This window comes from Pleurodeles waltl, chromosome 5 (genome assembly GCF_031143425.1).
Source record: "Pleurodeles waltl isolate 20211129_DDA chromosome 5, aPleWal1.hap1.20221129, whole genome shotgun sequence".
Lineage (NCBI taxonomy): Eukaryota > Metazoa > Chordata > Amphibia > Caudata > Salamandridae > Pleurodeles > Pleurodeles waltl.
The window spans coordinates 795,627,603-795,641,551 of NC_090444.1; positions in this window are offsets into that span (position 1 = coordinate 795,627,603).

A 13,949-nucleotide genomic window follows, 5' to 3' on the forward strand; every position below is an offset into this window, starting at 1 on the left:
CACTGCTCATGCCACTGGCTTGGGCAGTGCAGGGGCCCCCTAACAGGGCCCCATGAAGCTTTTCACTGTCTGCTTAGCAGACAGTGAAAAGCGCGACAGGTGCAACTGCAACCGTCGCACCGCCGCAACACCACCGGCTCCATTCGGAGCCGGCTCCTGTGTTGCGGCCCTCATTCCCGCTGGGCCAGCGGGCGCTAACTTTCTTAGCGCCCAGCGGGAATGTCAGAATAGGGGAATCGGTATTTTGGCCGCGTGGCGGCCAAATGGCGCTTCCCGCCTGGCGGGAGGCAACCGCCGCCCGCCAGAGTCAGAATGACCGCCTATATGTTGTTCTGGTGGGCACGCTAGATCTGGAGTTTCTGACGAGCTTACAGCAGAAAGAAAGTGGTCCGATGGAGTGCTACTAAACAACTTTAGCATGGGGGAATCAATATTAGATTGTGCTACTATGGGCGTTGTTGGTATAGAACAGGGAACTACTCTGCTGCCGGGCAGAAGCAGCAGGTCCCTCCCTAACAGTAGTGCCATCATCCATCATGATATTTGAGACATTGCCCTGAAAGGGACCTTGAAGGGAATTATTATTAACACCAGATGTATTTCCTGCCTTGACCATTATTTTCTCACAAGGATCCTTCGAAAGAAATGGGAGAACAGAGTTCAAACTTTTTACGTTGAGTTGCTGTATCCCCTTGTTTCTTAGGGGGTTTGATTTGGGTTTTTTGCACACCAGCTAAGGAATGACCTACTCCTTGAACGTTTAGAAGTCATTCTATTTACTCCTGATCCTTTACTCACTTTCTACTAAGATCCTGGATCCTCTCCTTCAACCAAACAATTATCCTACTGGGTGAGTCGTTAGCGAACCCCCAGGGCGCTGAATGGCTTAGTATGAGTCTAGTGTGTTTCTAGCCTCAATTTCCTACTACTCCCTTTTGGGTCCTTCTGGGAGTATGGGAACACTCTCTACCACACTCTCGATCACATCGGTACTTGGCCCTGAGCAGTCCAGAGACCCAAAGTGACCCCTTTAACGTAAATACAGACAGGCTGGAGTTCAGCATAGCGAGGCAAAACGGTGTAAGTCAGGGCAAGGACAAATCAAGGGTAGGCCATAGGAAGCAAAATAATAAGAAGTAGGGCTTGCAGCAATCACAGTACCTTAATGTCAGATGACAGAGTGTCCGGCCCCCTTTCCTCTTTCCAATCACAACTCGACCAACTTTCAATCAGGCCTGCAGCTCTTCAGCTCTTCACCACTGCCAGTCTTGTTCCTCTATTCCTCTGTTCCTCTAGACGGCTGGCCTTTAAGTGCTTAATTGCTTCTAAGTGCTTCTACGTGCTTCCTTAGTGCTCCTCAGCGGTCGGCGCTCAGTATTCAGTAGATCAATGGTTCAGGCACTTCCTTATTTCCTTACTTCTTTGGGGTGAGGCTTTCTTTCCTCTGCCCCTTTTAATGGCGTCTCACCCACACTGCCCCCAGGGGTCACTTCAGGAATGAAGAGTGGGCTCCTCAGGCTGCTTGAGCTCTTCGTGGCCTGCCCACCTTGCTTACTTTACTTATGCTGTCCTTCTCGTCCTTATCGTGCTGGAACGAGGGGAGAAGGGCAAGGAACAACCTCCCCTCCAGTAGCTGACTCCAAGCAAGGCGCAGCCTCTTATGGTGCAGTCTCTTATGGTACAGTCTCTTATGTGGAAGGGAGTAAAAGTAGTAAGGTAGTAGCACATCCGTAGCACAACTGTAGAAGAACTGTACAACAACAACAAGAACAACAGGAGCACAACAGAAATAAGGAACCGCAGGGGTGTTAACAGGTGCGAGGTGCTTGCACTACCTCCTGCCCTCCTGGCTCCCGCTAGCATCGCAACTAATTTTAAACTTACAGTGGCTTTGCGGCAGCCCCTGCTGGCGGAGGGGCCTCCTGGCAATGGCAACGGACACGGCAACTGTAGCGTCTTCTGTGTCTACCGTGTCTTCCGCGTCTCCTGCATCTTCTGTGTACGAGGGAAGACGGGGATTAGACGACAGGGCAGGTCAGGTAAGGTCAGGTAGCCGGATGGTAGAAGAGAGGCGGCAAGGAGGGTAAGGGGAGAGAAAGCAGACCCTCCCCTTTCATCGAAAACCGGCTACCTGCCGGCCCGCTCAGCCGCTCAGCCACTCCACTGCTCTCCGCTCCCGCTCCTCCTGCACTGGCGTCTCAATGTCAGTGTCACGTCACCAAAGCGTCCTCTAACACTTGTAAACCGTCAACCTTTTCCCAAACACCTGGTTCTTTTAATTCTTTCAAACCATCACTTTCATTAGTCAGATTAGTAATTAAGGGCCAGATGTACCAATGTCCTGAATTGCGACTCGCAATTTGTGAGTCGCAATTCAGGATGCAGGATGGTGTCCCTGACACCATCTGCGACTCGCAAAGGGGTCGCAAAGGCCCACCTCATTAATATTAATGAGGTGGGTCGCAATTTACGACCCCCTTGCGACTCGCAGCACTCATAGGGATGGTGGCCTGCTGGAGACAGCAGACCACCATGTCTGTGACTGCTTTTAAATAAAGCAGTTTTTTTTTTTTTTGTAATGCAGCCCGTTTTCTTTAAAGGAAAACGAGATGCATTACAAAATGAAAAAAATGTTTTCCAGGCCATTCACAAAGGCTTTTGCGAATGGGTTACCATCAGTCTGACACTGGTGGTAACTGCGATTGCTTTGCGACCGCGTTTGCGGTCACAAAGCAATGCAGCATTGCGCTGCAACTCGCAAATAGGAAGGGGAACACCCCTTCCTATATGCGACTCACAGTCCCGTTTTGCGAGTCGGTAACCAGGTTACCGACTCGCAAAACAGGAATTGGGCATCGCAATGTGGGTTTTGCACGTCGCAAACAGCAAAATTCACTGTTTGCGACGTGAAAACCCTTTACTACATTTGGCCCTAAGTCTCTAATTGCTTTACTATTATCAGGGATAAACGAGCAACAATGCCTAGAATTAAGCATTCTACAAACTCCGCCATCCTTCGCAAAAAGAACGTCTAAAGCTAGACGATTCTGAAGAGTCATAGCTCTTTCAGCAGCTAATTCAGTATCTATCAGTATGGCCTCTGAATAATTTATCAGTATGTTATCCACAATAGTAGACAACTTTAGAATCTTTATCAAATTCAAAACAACTCCCACTGAAGGAATCATGGCTCCAAATATATCTCCCACTATAACAGAAGGAGACACCATCCTCTGTCTCATGTGATGTAATTCAGTCCCTTTCGGAAACTTCTTCAAATCATTAATTTGATAAATCTTTGGGAAAACTATCCCCAAATAACATGTCCCATACCATCCTCTTGGAAGTCGGTAATAAGCATTAGGACCACAGATGTAATAAATCCCAGGAATTGCTGGGTCCTGTGCATTCAACATAAACGTCCATTTACTCTGAAACAAAAGCACATTTTTACATTCACTTGTTCCCACAAACAAAGTGTCAGTGCATGATCCAGGCCTATATATACAAAGTTTCCCTATTTGTTGCACATCTGAAGCTAATTTCCCTTGCGTTTTAATTGCACTATAAGCATAATCATTCCTGTAACTCATTTTCTCAAATCCTTTTACTAACATCTCCTTCAACGCCTTTTTCCTGTCATCTGTGTGATCTTAGAAGCTCTTCACGAAAGGTGTAAGCAAGCATGTTAAATTGCTGTGGTGTGCGTAAGCTGTGCCAAATGTCAATGTAGGTTCAAAGAAGCCTCTAACTATTACTATGCCATTATTCCTAGCTACTCTACTCAAACATCTAATTATAGAGACAAATGAAAACACCACATCGTAATTCGAGTAAAAGTACTGAATGTACTCCTGGTTATAGAATCTCGGTAGTAGCAGACTACAACTTATTCCATATGTTAGTGGCAGACTATGGTGTGTAACTTCTTCCTCAACTGATGAAGGAATCTGCGAACACACATAACAATTCCTCGCATTCATCGTCTCAACGCACTCACTCAGCATTCGATAGAGACATTAGAAGAAAGTTCTCCTTGTGCATTAGTACCCTCATGCAAATACTTCTCATCTAACCTGAACCTCTCCATTGCTCTCTATTGCTGTCAGAACAGTAGTTGTCTCCAAAGGAGAAGTATGGTTGGCTTCACTCTTATTGAGAACAGACATACCCACAATCAATACCACAAACAATATCCCACACATAATCGCAAAAACAATATTTACAGTGCCAAACACTCCTACCCTGCTGGCTAATGTTACTCATGATCTGTAAAGAATAAGAAAGCAGAAGAAAATTTTAAAAAACTGCAGCTAAATCAAAACAAACAAACTCTCCTTTCAGCAGTTATTTACAGCTCCCAGTTTCACTTCCGGGATCCCTTGTCAAAATCAGTAAGCAGCTTGTCAAAATCAGGTTTCAAAAGTCAAATCAGGTTATCAATGTCTTTCCCAAGTACTTTCAACAGTCTCTTTCTCAAAACATTTTCTCTCACATTGTTTCAACAGTCAGTTCATCACTTTTCAAAATATTGACCCGGAATGTCTCAAAAAGAAAAAAATTCTTGCTGCAATTCACTTGTAGTAGCGCTCGCCCATTCACGACCTGCGTATCTTCGACTTGGTATTCTCTTTCTTTTCAACTTTCGATCGCCATTTAATTCTCCTTCACTTAGATCTTCTCTCCTTGCTGTATTTACTTCTTCCTCGATTGTTGTCTCAACAACCACTTCCTTTCCTTTTGCTTATGACTCTGGCCACTTATCTCCTTTCATTGGGCACCTTGTCAGTGTTCTCTTCAGAGTCAAACTTGAAATGTCCCCTTGTTCTGCGGTGTTTTCTCTTGACGGGCCTGCAACAGGTTCAGGAGGAGTAAGACCACAGTGACTTTGATCCTTCTCAACTCTTTTCCTCTCGGGGTCTGGCAATTGCTCTGTTTGTCTCTAGATTGTCTGTTTCTGGGAAAGCCCTCCTCTGACTAGGCTCTCTGCTGCCTCAATGGAGACAGGCTCTCCGTCACCCTCCTGGAGGTCTTTTCCTTTGTCTCTCACAGGAGTGACTGGACTGTCCTCAACTGGCTCAGATCCAGTCTCTGTTCCTCTTTGGTCTCTTGCCGGCTCTGAGACTTGTTTCGCTGTTGTTGGTACTTTCAACAACTCTTCTTCATGATCCAGTGGACATGCCACTTTCTTCGTGTGACTGGCATGGATCCATTTTGGAATTCCAATGCACTTCACAGCTCTGGTAGTTGTCAAACCTACCTGAAATGGTACTTTCCAACGAGGCTCCAAACACGTTTTCTTCACATTTTTCCGGACCACAACGCAGTCTCTGGCTCCCAGGTTGTGCCCTGGCTCATGGATTGGCGGCAGTGTGGTAGCCTCCACCTGCTGAGAGAAAGAACGAACCACATCAGCCAGCCCTTTGCAGTAGTCCAACACCATATCATCTGCAGTGTTGACAATTGCATTTGCAGGCACCGCTACCAACCTAATGGCTCGACCCATAAGGATCTCATGCGGCGATAATCCTGTCTTCCTGTCGGGTGTGTTTCTCATTGACATCAAAACTAAAGGCAATGCATTGGGCCATTTCAAATTCGTGGCCGCACTCATCTTTGCAGCTCTTGACTTCAAGGTACCATTCATCTGCTCCACTAGTCCTGATGCTTCAGGGCGGTAACTATATTGCAACTTCTGATCAATGTTCAATGCTGCACACATTAATTTAATTACTTCATTGTTGAAGTGACTTCCCCTGCCTGATTCTAGAGAGATCGGAAACCCGGAAAGCGGTATCAGTTCCGTAAACAGTAGTTTTGCTACTGTGAGACTGTCATTTCTTCGCATAGGGAAAGCTTCAATCCAGTGACTAAAAATGCAAACAATCACCAACACATATCTCAAACCTCCACACACAGGCACCTCAATAAAATCCATCTGCATTCTGCTGAATGGACCTCCTGCTCTTCCAATGTGGCTCAAATTAACCACTGTCCCTTTCCCCGCGTTCAATTTTTGGCAAATGACACAACAATGGCAAACTGCTTCAGCAACCTGTCTTAAACTTGGGTTGAAGCAATCATGTTTAAACAACCGAATCATGACATCCCTCCCAACATGTGCTTGACCATGATAATACCTAGCCATCTGAGACAATAGACTGTTTGGAAAAACCAATTGACCCTCTTCTGAAACCCACATTTATCTTGTCTTTGCACACATTTCATTTTTTTCCATTAACCTTTCTCCTCCTTGTCAACATTATTTTGCAACATTTTCAATTCCTCCAAGGTGTCAATTACTTTCAATGAAAACTTGGACATGTTGCATCTTATTCAGGTAACATTTCCCACTTTCCTTTGAACGATATACAGTTCAATGCGCAAAAACGTGCGACTTGATCTGCATATCCATTTTCCAATGATACAAAGTCCTGCGACTTCAGATGTGCACTGCATTTCATCACAACAATATTTTCAGGCATTTGAATAGCATGTAACAGTGATTTGATCCTTTTACCATTTCTCACAGGTGAACCAGAAGAGTTAAGGAAACCTCTTTGTGACCACACATGGCCAAAATCATGGACTATTCCAAATCCATACTGGCTATCCATGTAGATTGTAACTTTCAGCTGAGCAGAAACATGACATGCTCTAGTAAGGCCAACCAGTTCTGCTACTTGGGCGGAATACACTCCTCGAAGCCAAGAAGTTCCAGAATACCAGTAATTGTGCACAAGGCATAGCCTGCTCTCAGTGTCACTGCATTGTCTCACAGACAAGAACCATCAACAAAGATAATTTGGTCATTCTCTTCCAATCAGGCATCTCTAATGTCAGGTCTTGGTTTTGCCCACAAATCAGTTACTTCAAGGCAATCGTGCTCAACGTCTTCCATTTTTTCAATTTCAACATTTTCATTTGGGAGTAAGGTTGCCGGATTCAGCACTGTACATCTTCTCAATGACACATTTGGTGACCGTAGAATACTCGTTTCATATTCTGTAAACCTCCCATCAGTCAAATATTGGGTTATCGTCCTTATAAGTAGAATCTCAATAGAGTGAGGAACCATTATAGTCAGGGGATGTCCCATCAGAATGCCTTCACACTGTGTAAGGCTTTGACCAACCGCTGCAACTGCGCGCAAACAACCTGGTAAGGCTGCTGCAACTGGGTCCAAAGTAACTGAAAAATATGCTACTGGGCAGTTTACACCTCCATGGACCTGTGTCAAGACAGACAAAAACATGTATCACGCTCATGACAAAACAATGTGAAAGGTTTTATGTAGTCAGGCATACCCAACGCTGGAGTCTTGCACAAAATCTACCTCAATTCAGTGAATGCTTTCCTTCCAGCCCTGTCTTACACTATGGGGTCAGTGATTTCCTTGTGAGTCAGCTTCTACAATGGTCTTGAAATGACTAACAAATTTGGAATCCAGTGGCGACAGTGACCTACCATCCCTAAAAGCGTTCTGACATCTCTCTGTGTAGTCGGGGGATTTATCTGCAAAATGGCTGTAATGCTTAATCTGGATATCTTTCTTGATCCTTTCTCGGTCTGGTGACCCAAGTATTTCACTACTTTCTGTCAGTATTGCAATTTAAGTGGAGATACTTTATTACCATTCTTTCCCAAATGGTTCAATAAGGAAATCGTATCATACTTGCACTCGTCCTTTGTTTTGGACGCAATCAGCAAGTCATCAATGTACTGTACCAAGGTCGATTGGAAAGGCAATTGCAACAACTCCAAATTCTTTTTCAACATCTGATTGAATATGGAAGGTGATTCTGAAAATCCTTGAGGAATTCTGCACCAACAATAAACTCGACCCAGATATTTAAAACAAAAGAGAAACTGGCTGTCTTCATGAAGAGGCACTGAAAAGAAGGCTTGTGACAAATCAATGACGGTGAACCATTCAGCATCACATGGAATCTAGAACATTATCACAGCTGGATTTGTCACCACGAGACAACATTCGACCACAATCTCATTTATTTTTCTCAAATCCTGGACAATTCAAACTTTGCCACAGGGCTTTTGCAAACCTGTTATTGGTGATTTACCTGGGCTGCTCAATACTTCCTTCAAAACCCCTTGCTTTACAAAGTCTGCAATTATCTGGGTGACCTTCATAAGGACATCTTGCGACATGTGGTACTGCGGAAGTTGAGGGAAAACTTCATTCGGCTTTACTGTAACTATAACTGGCTCAACTCCCTTTATCAGACGTACTTCTTTTCCTGTCAAATCCCACACTTTCTCCTTAACCCTTCAATGCTAATCAGGATGAAGCTCCTTCATTGTGAACATTGGGAAAAACTCAATCAGAGGGTACTCCTCATTTGTAGTTTCACCTTCTATCTCTGGGGCTTGGTCCTCTTCATCATCACTATTCGTCTGAATCTCAGTTTCATCATTTGAACAAGTAATTGAGCATTTGGTCTTACACAGCATCTCTCTTCCCAGTAAGGATACCGGACTTGAATCGCAGATTACAAATTTGTGCAATCCTTGAAAGTTGCCAATTTTAACCTGAACCAGTTCTGTAATCGGGTTAGTCAAATACTGATTCACCACTCCTAAAATCTGAACTGTTTTCCCTGGCAAGGGCAAGTCTGGAACTTCTGCACTTCTCACTGTAGTGCGTGTAGCTCCTGTGTCAACCAAGAATGAAACTCTGTGACCCATAACCTTTCCCTTCACATAGGGACCTCTCTGATCCACTTCTAAGGAGGTTGCAAGCACACATGGCTCCTCATCTGCACTGTTGCTCTTCCAATCATCATTTATTTTATTCACACTGTGAACAGGAATTGGTATACTGTGTTATTACTTTGGTCAAGCCTCTGACCTGTGACCTGTTGAAAAAGCATCATCCGTTGTTGTTCCATTGGGACTTGATGTATTTGAATTAGCTGCCTAGGTACCATAGGAGTTGAAAATTCTGCACTTGATTCACATTATTTTGAAAATTTGGGTTAGGACCTGTCACTCTCGGCCGTCTCATGTTCTGCAACAAATTGATGTCATTACTCTGCTGAATGACACCTTCCTGCACCATCATCGCACACTCCCATTTCCAATGTCCAACGGCTCCGCAAACATAGCATGGCAACAACTTCTTCATTCCCTGCACATCATTCTGAACCAATACAGTACCTAAGTCTGGACCGCGATTCACATTTCCTCTGCGACCTCTAACTCTCATCTGGGGCTGAAACATCATATTTCCCTGCAGCGGCTGTGATCCCTGTTTGGAATTCCCTTGCATACTTGTTTGAGCAGCTTTTATTAGCATCACCATCGCCTTTTCCTTCAGCTTTCTCTGCTTCAACTCAATCTCATCATTACAGTACTTTGCATACTGCAACACCTCATCAATCGGCTTCGCTTGCCAGCAAATCAAATGACTTAATCATCTGGCTAATTTCAGGTCTCAACCCTTCCATAAATCTGAACACAAAATGAATCATTTCTTTTGCCTCAATTGTCTCTGTACCACTGTTATGCTTGAACGCCTGTAACAATCTCCCATAATATGCATGTATCTACTCCTTTGCTTCCTGAGCTGTCCTGTCGATCCTCTGCCAATTAATATTCTTGGGTGAAATTCTACCTTTAAAAAATGCAATCACTCATAGTAATATTTCATTACCTCAGGAGACGGTGCACCTGTATTCTTGTATCCCTCTGGTTCGCTTGTTGGCCAATCTACACTCCTTTTACATTCTATCCACAGATCAGCTGGATCAACTATCTCTAGTAATGTTTTCCAGTCCTCCCACAGGCACTGTGCAAGTTTCACAAACCTGTCTGTCTGCTGGTACCACTCTACTGGCTTCTCTCTCAATTTTGGATATTCATTTGAAAATGATAGAATGTCACTTTTGCTCCAAAGGACATGAATAAAATTCCCTCCTGGAATCTCTCTCATTGGCAAAATCTTTACTGGATCTTTATCCTGCTGCACATTTGCAGTCAGCTTCGCAGAATCCCTTTTTTTTTTGTCTCTTTTCTTCACCCATCTATCTTCCCATTTGCCTAATGCACCCAAAGTCTGGGCACCATGAACCAATTCCTTAAGGTGTGCCTTCATTCCGGCTGATCTCATATGTTTAAAATCTTTAGTCTCAAAATCTAATCTATAACTCCTTTTCAAATGCTTCACCATCTCTAGTTCTATGCCGTATTTCTCTGCCAGGTCTGCTAGTTTCTGAGGCTCATTGCTCACTTCCCCTCGTAATCTTCAGGCACAAATATCTCAATTCTGCCTCTGTGTAGGATTCTAACCTATTCATACTTATAGTTCCTTTAATGAGCTCACCCGCTTCCATGCTTAGCCTAGCATAATTCAAACACTCCTCTCCCTTTGGAGCACTCTGTGGGGTATTCAGCTTTTCTAAACATCCAGTCAACTACTGAGCTGTCAATTCTTGCAACAAAATGTCACTGGCTTGGACTGGTGGCACCTGCTGTGCAACTGCATTCGGGGTCTGCGGTGTCAACACTATCAACCTCTGGTTAACGTTTGACCTTACCATAGAGTCTGGAAGTGTTCCAAATGTACTAAGGTCTAACAATGATCTCGATCCGTCAAAGGTCTGTCCCACAGGAGAGGCTACCCGAGCATTTTCATTATGCCCTCCCTCATTACATTCTGTGCCCTGACACCTACACTAGGTTTCTTTTGTGCAAATAGGGGTGTGACTGGACCAACAGCAATAGGTAACAATATAGCATCTGGGGTTTGTCTGGCACTTACGCTGTGTGGGAGAGTAATTCCCATGTTCTGATTCATCATTGAAGTATCTTTGACTGTGTCCCAGTTACTGCAGTGAATCTCTGCATGATTTGTGGCTGTACTCGGGGCAGTAAAAGTGGAGTTGGTTCAGTCTGAACCAAAATCGGTCTCAGGTAAACCTGTACCATAGGCACCATTAAGTTGTAAGTCGTTTCCATAACGGGCACATCAGGATACATTCTCTGAAGCTGTGGCTGCTGCACCTGATTTTGCACTACAGGAGTAGTAGGCACGTTAAGACCACTCTGCATCGTATTCTGTGTCAGGCTAGCATCAACCTGCATCGGACTCCCTAACCCATTAACCACCGTTGGAGCTGAAGGATGAGCACTGATACTTGAACCACTCTCATGTGCTGCATATGGTGGTGGGCGATTTCTCAATAACTGTAAAATAAACTCATCATCATCTGATTCTCCTCCAATGTTGAAGACTTCCTAGCCTCCCTATTTTCATATGGTCTTCTGTTAGTCTTTCTAGTAGCTTTCCTTCCTTCCTTCTCATTGTCCTGAGTAATCGCTGGAAACAACTTAATTCCATGCAAAGTCTCCATCCTCCAAACACTCTGATCACTGTCCCACCTAGCCTCTGTTAAAGTCTTTTCTGCCTTTCTCATCCTCCTCTCAAATTTCTGTTGCTTTTGCTGTCTGGCTGCTAGCACCCAAATCGCTAATGCCTCAAACTGTGCTGGTCTCAGAAAGGGCTTCGAATCATATAGCACCATCCTCAAATGTTGCAAAACCCTCAAATTTAACTCCCATCTGTAGGAAATGCTAGGTTCCCATCCTTCTCTGTCACTTTGGACCATTATTTTAGCCAAAAACATGGCGCAACACCCTTCTCTTCCATTATAATGTAAGCTGGTGTACCTTCTGGCGGTGTAGTTTTGCCTATATTTGTTGTAATATACGTATCTCCCCCTAAAGCACTGTTTAAAGCTTTGAAAAATGTCATCTTTACGCCCTTTTGTTATTCAAAATCAAATCAGCAAGTGACTTTTAATCCCAGAATTCCCTTCACCTACTTTCTCAACCAATTGCCTCTCACGGATGGCTGCCAATCCGTGCGTGAGCCTTCTCACTAACCAACCTATCCCAACGTGGCTTTAATAACATCAGACTCACACGTACTGCGGCTGACAAAATCTTGTGGCTTGTCCTCCAAACTCCAATTCACACAAAACTAAGGCAAAATTGTGAGCACTAATCAAAACCAAATACCAAATCTAATGATTTACTACTCGAAAGGTAACACAATCGCTTCAGAAGCTTTACGGATTTTTCACTGACGGCTCTTCCCGCACTTACAGCTGCTCCTTCTTTCTCAGTCTCCCAGATTTGCAAGCAAAATTCGACTCACAAATTTTACTCTCATCTGATCAGTGGGTCTGTCCTGATGCACATAGGACTCGCCAGATCTCAGTCGCAAATTTCTTTCACTCACTTTGAGTCGCACTCCGACTTGTCAACCATGCCCGATCAACCTAATAAACCATACAGATTACAACATAAAACCAACTGTCTCAAACACTTTTCAATATACACCGGAGTCTTAGACCAAGCAGGCTCCATACATCAACAACCACATGGACAATTTTTTAGCACAAAGCGCCACACACACATGTGAAGTTCAACGACTTACCTACTCTCACACTGCGGAGTATATACACTCCTTCTACAACTTAATTTGGAGTAGGCATACTCCCTAAACCCTCACAAACCTCACAATTCACCTGCAATTTGCATAAGATGTGCAAGCGCAACCTACGTCATTCACACTGTCACTAGAATGCCGAGAAGATCCTCAAACAACCATTAGCAAGATCCAAGATTCTGGGAAAGTCATTTCTGGACTTAGGGAAACATTTTCTCTCCAATTAGCATCATTGAAAAATAAAATACGAATCTCAGTAAGAAGGAACTCTCAAAGGACCAAATCATCAAGCTACCACCACCTTTGGGAACACCTACAACGGGCTCTTAGGGAGACGAACCGTCTCTGCTACCTTCTCTCTACCAGATGTCTATGGTGAGCTCTTAAGGAGAAAAACCATTACCTCTCTGCTCTTACTCTGTACCAGACATCTATGGTGAGCTCTTAAGGAGACAAACCATTACCTCTGCTACCATCACTGTTAGCACATCTGACCTTAAAAGGAAACTTACAAGGGGACTCGAATAGGTCAATGAACCTTTGGACTCACAATTAAGATGATCCCACCACAACTCCTATGCAAGCAAATCAATAATCAATAATTAATCGATAACATCAATATTCAATGACATTAGTGATCAATTGGCGTCTGTAATTGTCACACACCATGACCTTTATGTCATGAATAACCACACCTTTTAGTAAAGTTAGAATATTTATTTCCCTATATTAACAATGCTAAAGTCACGTAGGGTAATCTCAAAATCAAATAATACACGTACAGAATCAACACTGGTTGTCCAAATCTGCAGAAGAACTGCAATCTAATCAAAGCTTGAACTATTACACATTCTAAGGTTACGGTGCAAATTAATAACAAGAACAATTGCGCAAACCATATTACATACATTTAGATTCAGCAGAGCAATTCATCAAACATTATTCCCTATTAGCAGAGTAAGGAAACCTTAACTAACACCAGATTAGCATCGGCATTTTGGGCTTCATGCAAAACAATTTTGTAACACAAATCTGGAAAACATCTAGCTATTGCTCTATCAAAACAGTGCGGTTGGTACGTAGAAAGAAAAAGCAAATATGCATCACATTCACATGGGTACAATACCTCTCCTCAATTGGGTCGGCAAGCTAAGATAGTCTTTATCATCAGGACATCAGTTGATTAGCGAGGCATCAGGACACAGCATCAAAGTTCAGAAAATGCAAAGTCTTTAAGCATTAAAGTTAAGCATGTCTCTTGTCAGGACGCATAAGAAAATATTGACCTTTCGGCCAGCAAGAAAATGGGCAATTGGCTGTCTTCTCTCGGTGTAGTCTTTTTAAGTTAAATTCCCTAAAACTATTTCCCAAGTCCCTATTGGTCAAGGGATGGCATGTTCACACTTTGTCCAATAAAACTAAAACTTCAAATCAATGAATTCTACCACTACTCTTTTCACATGTTGCTGATAAGTTT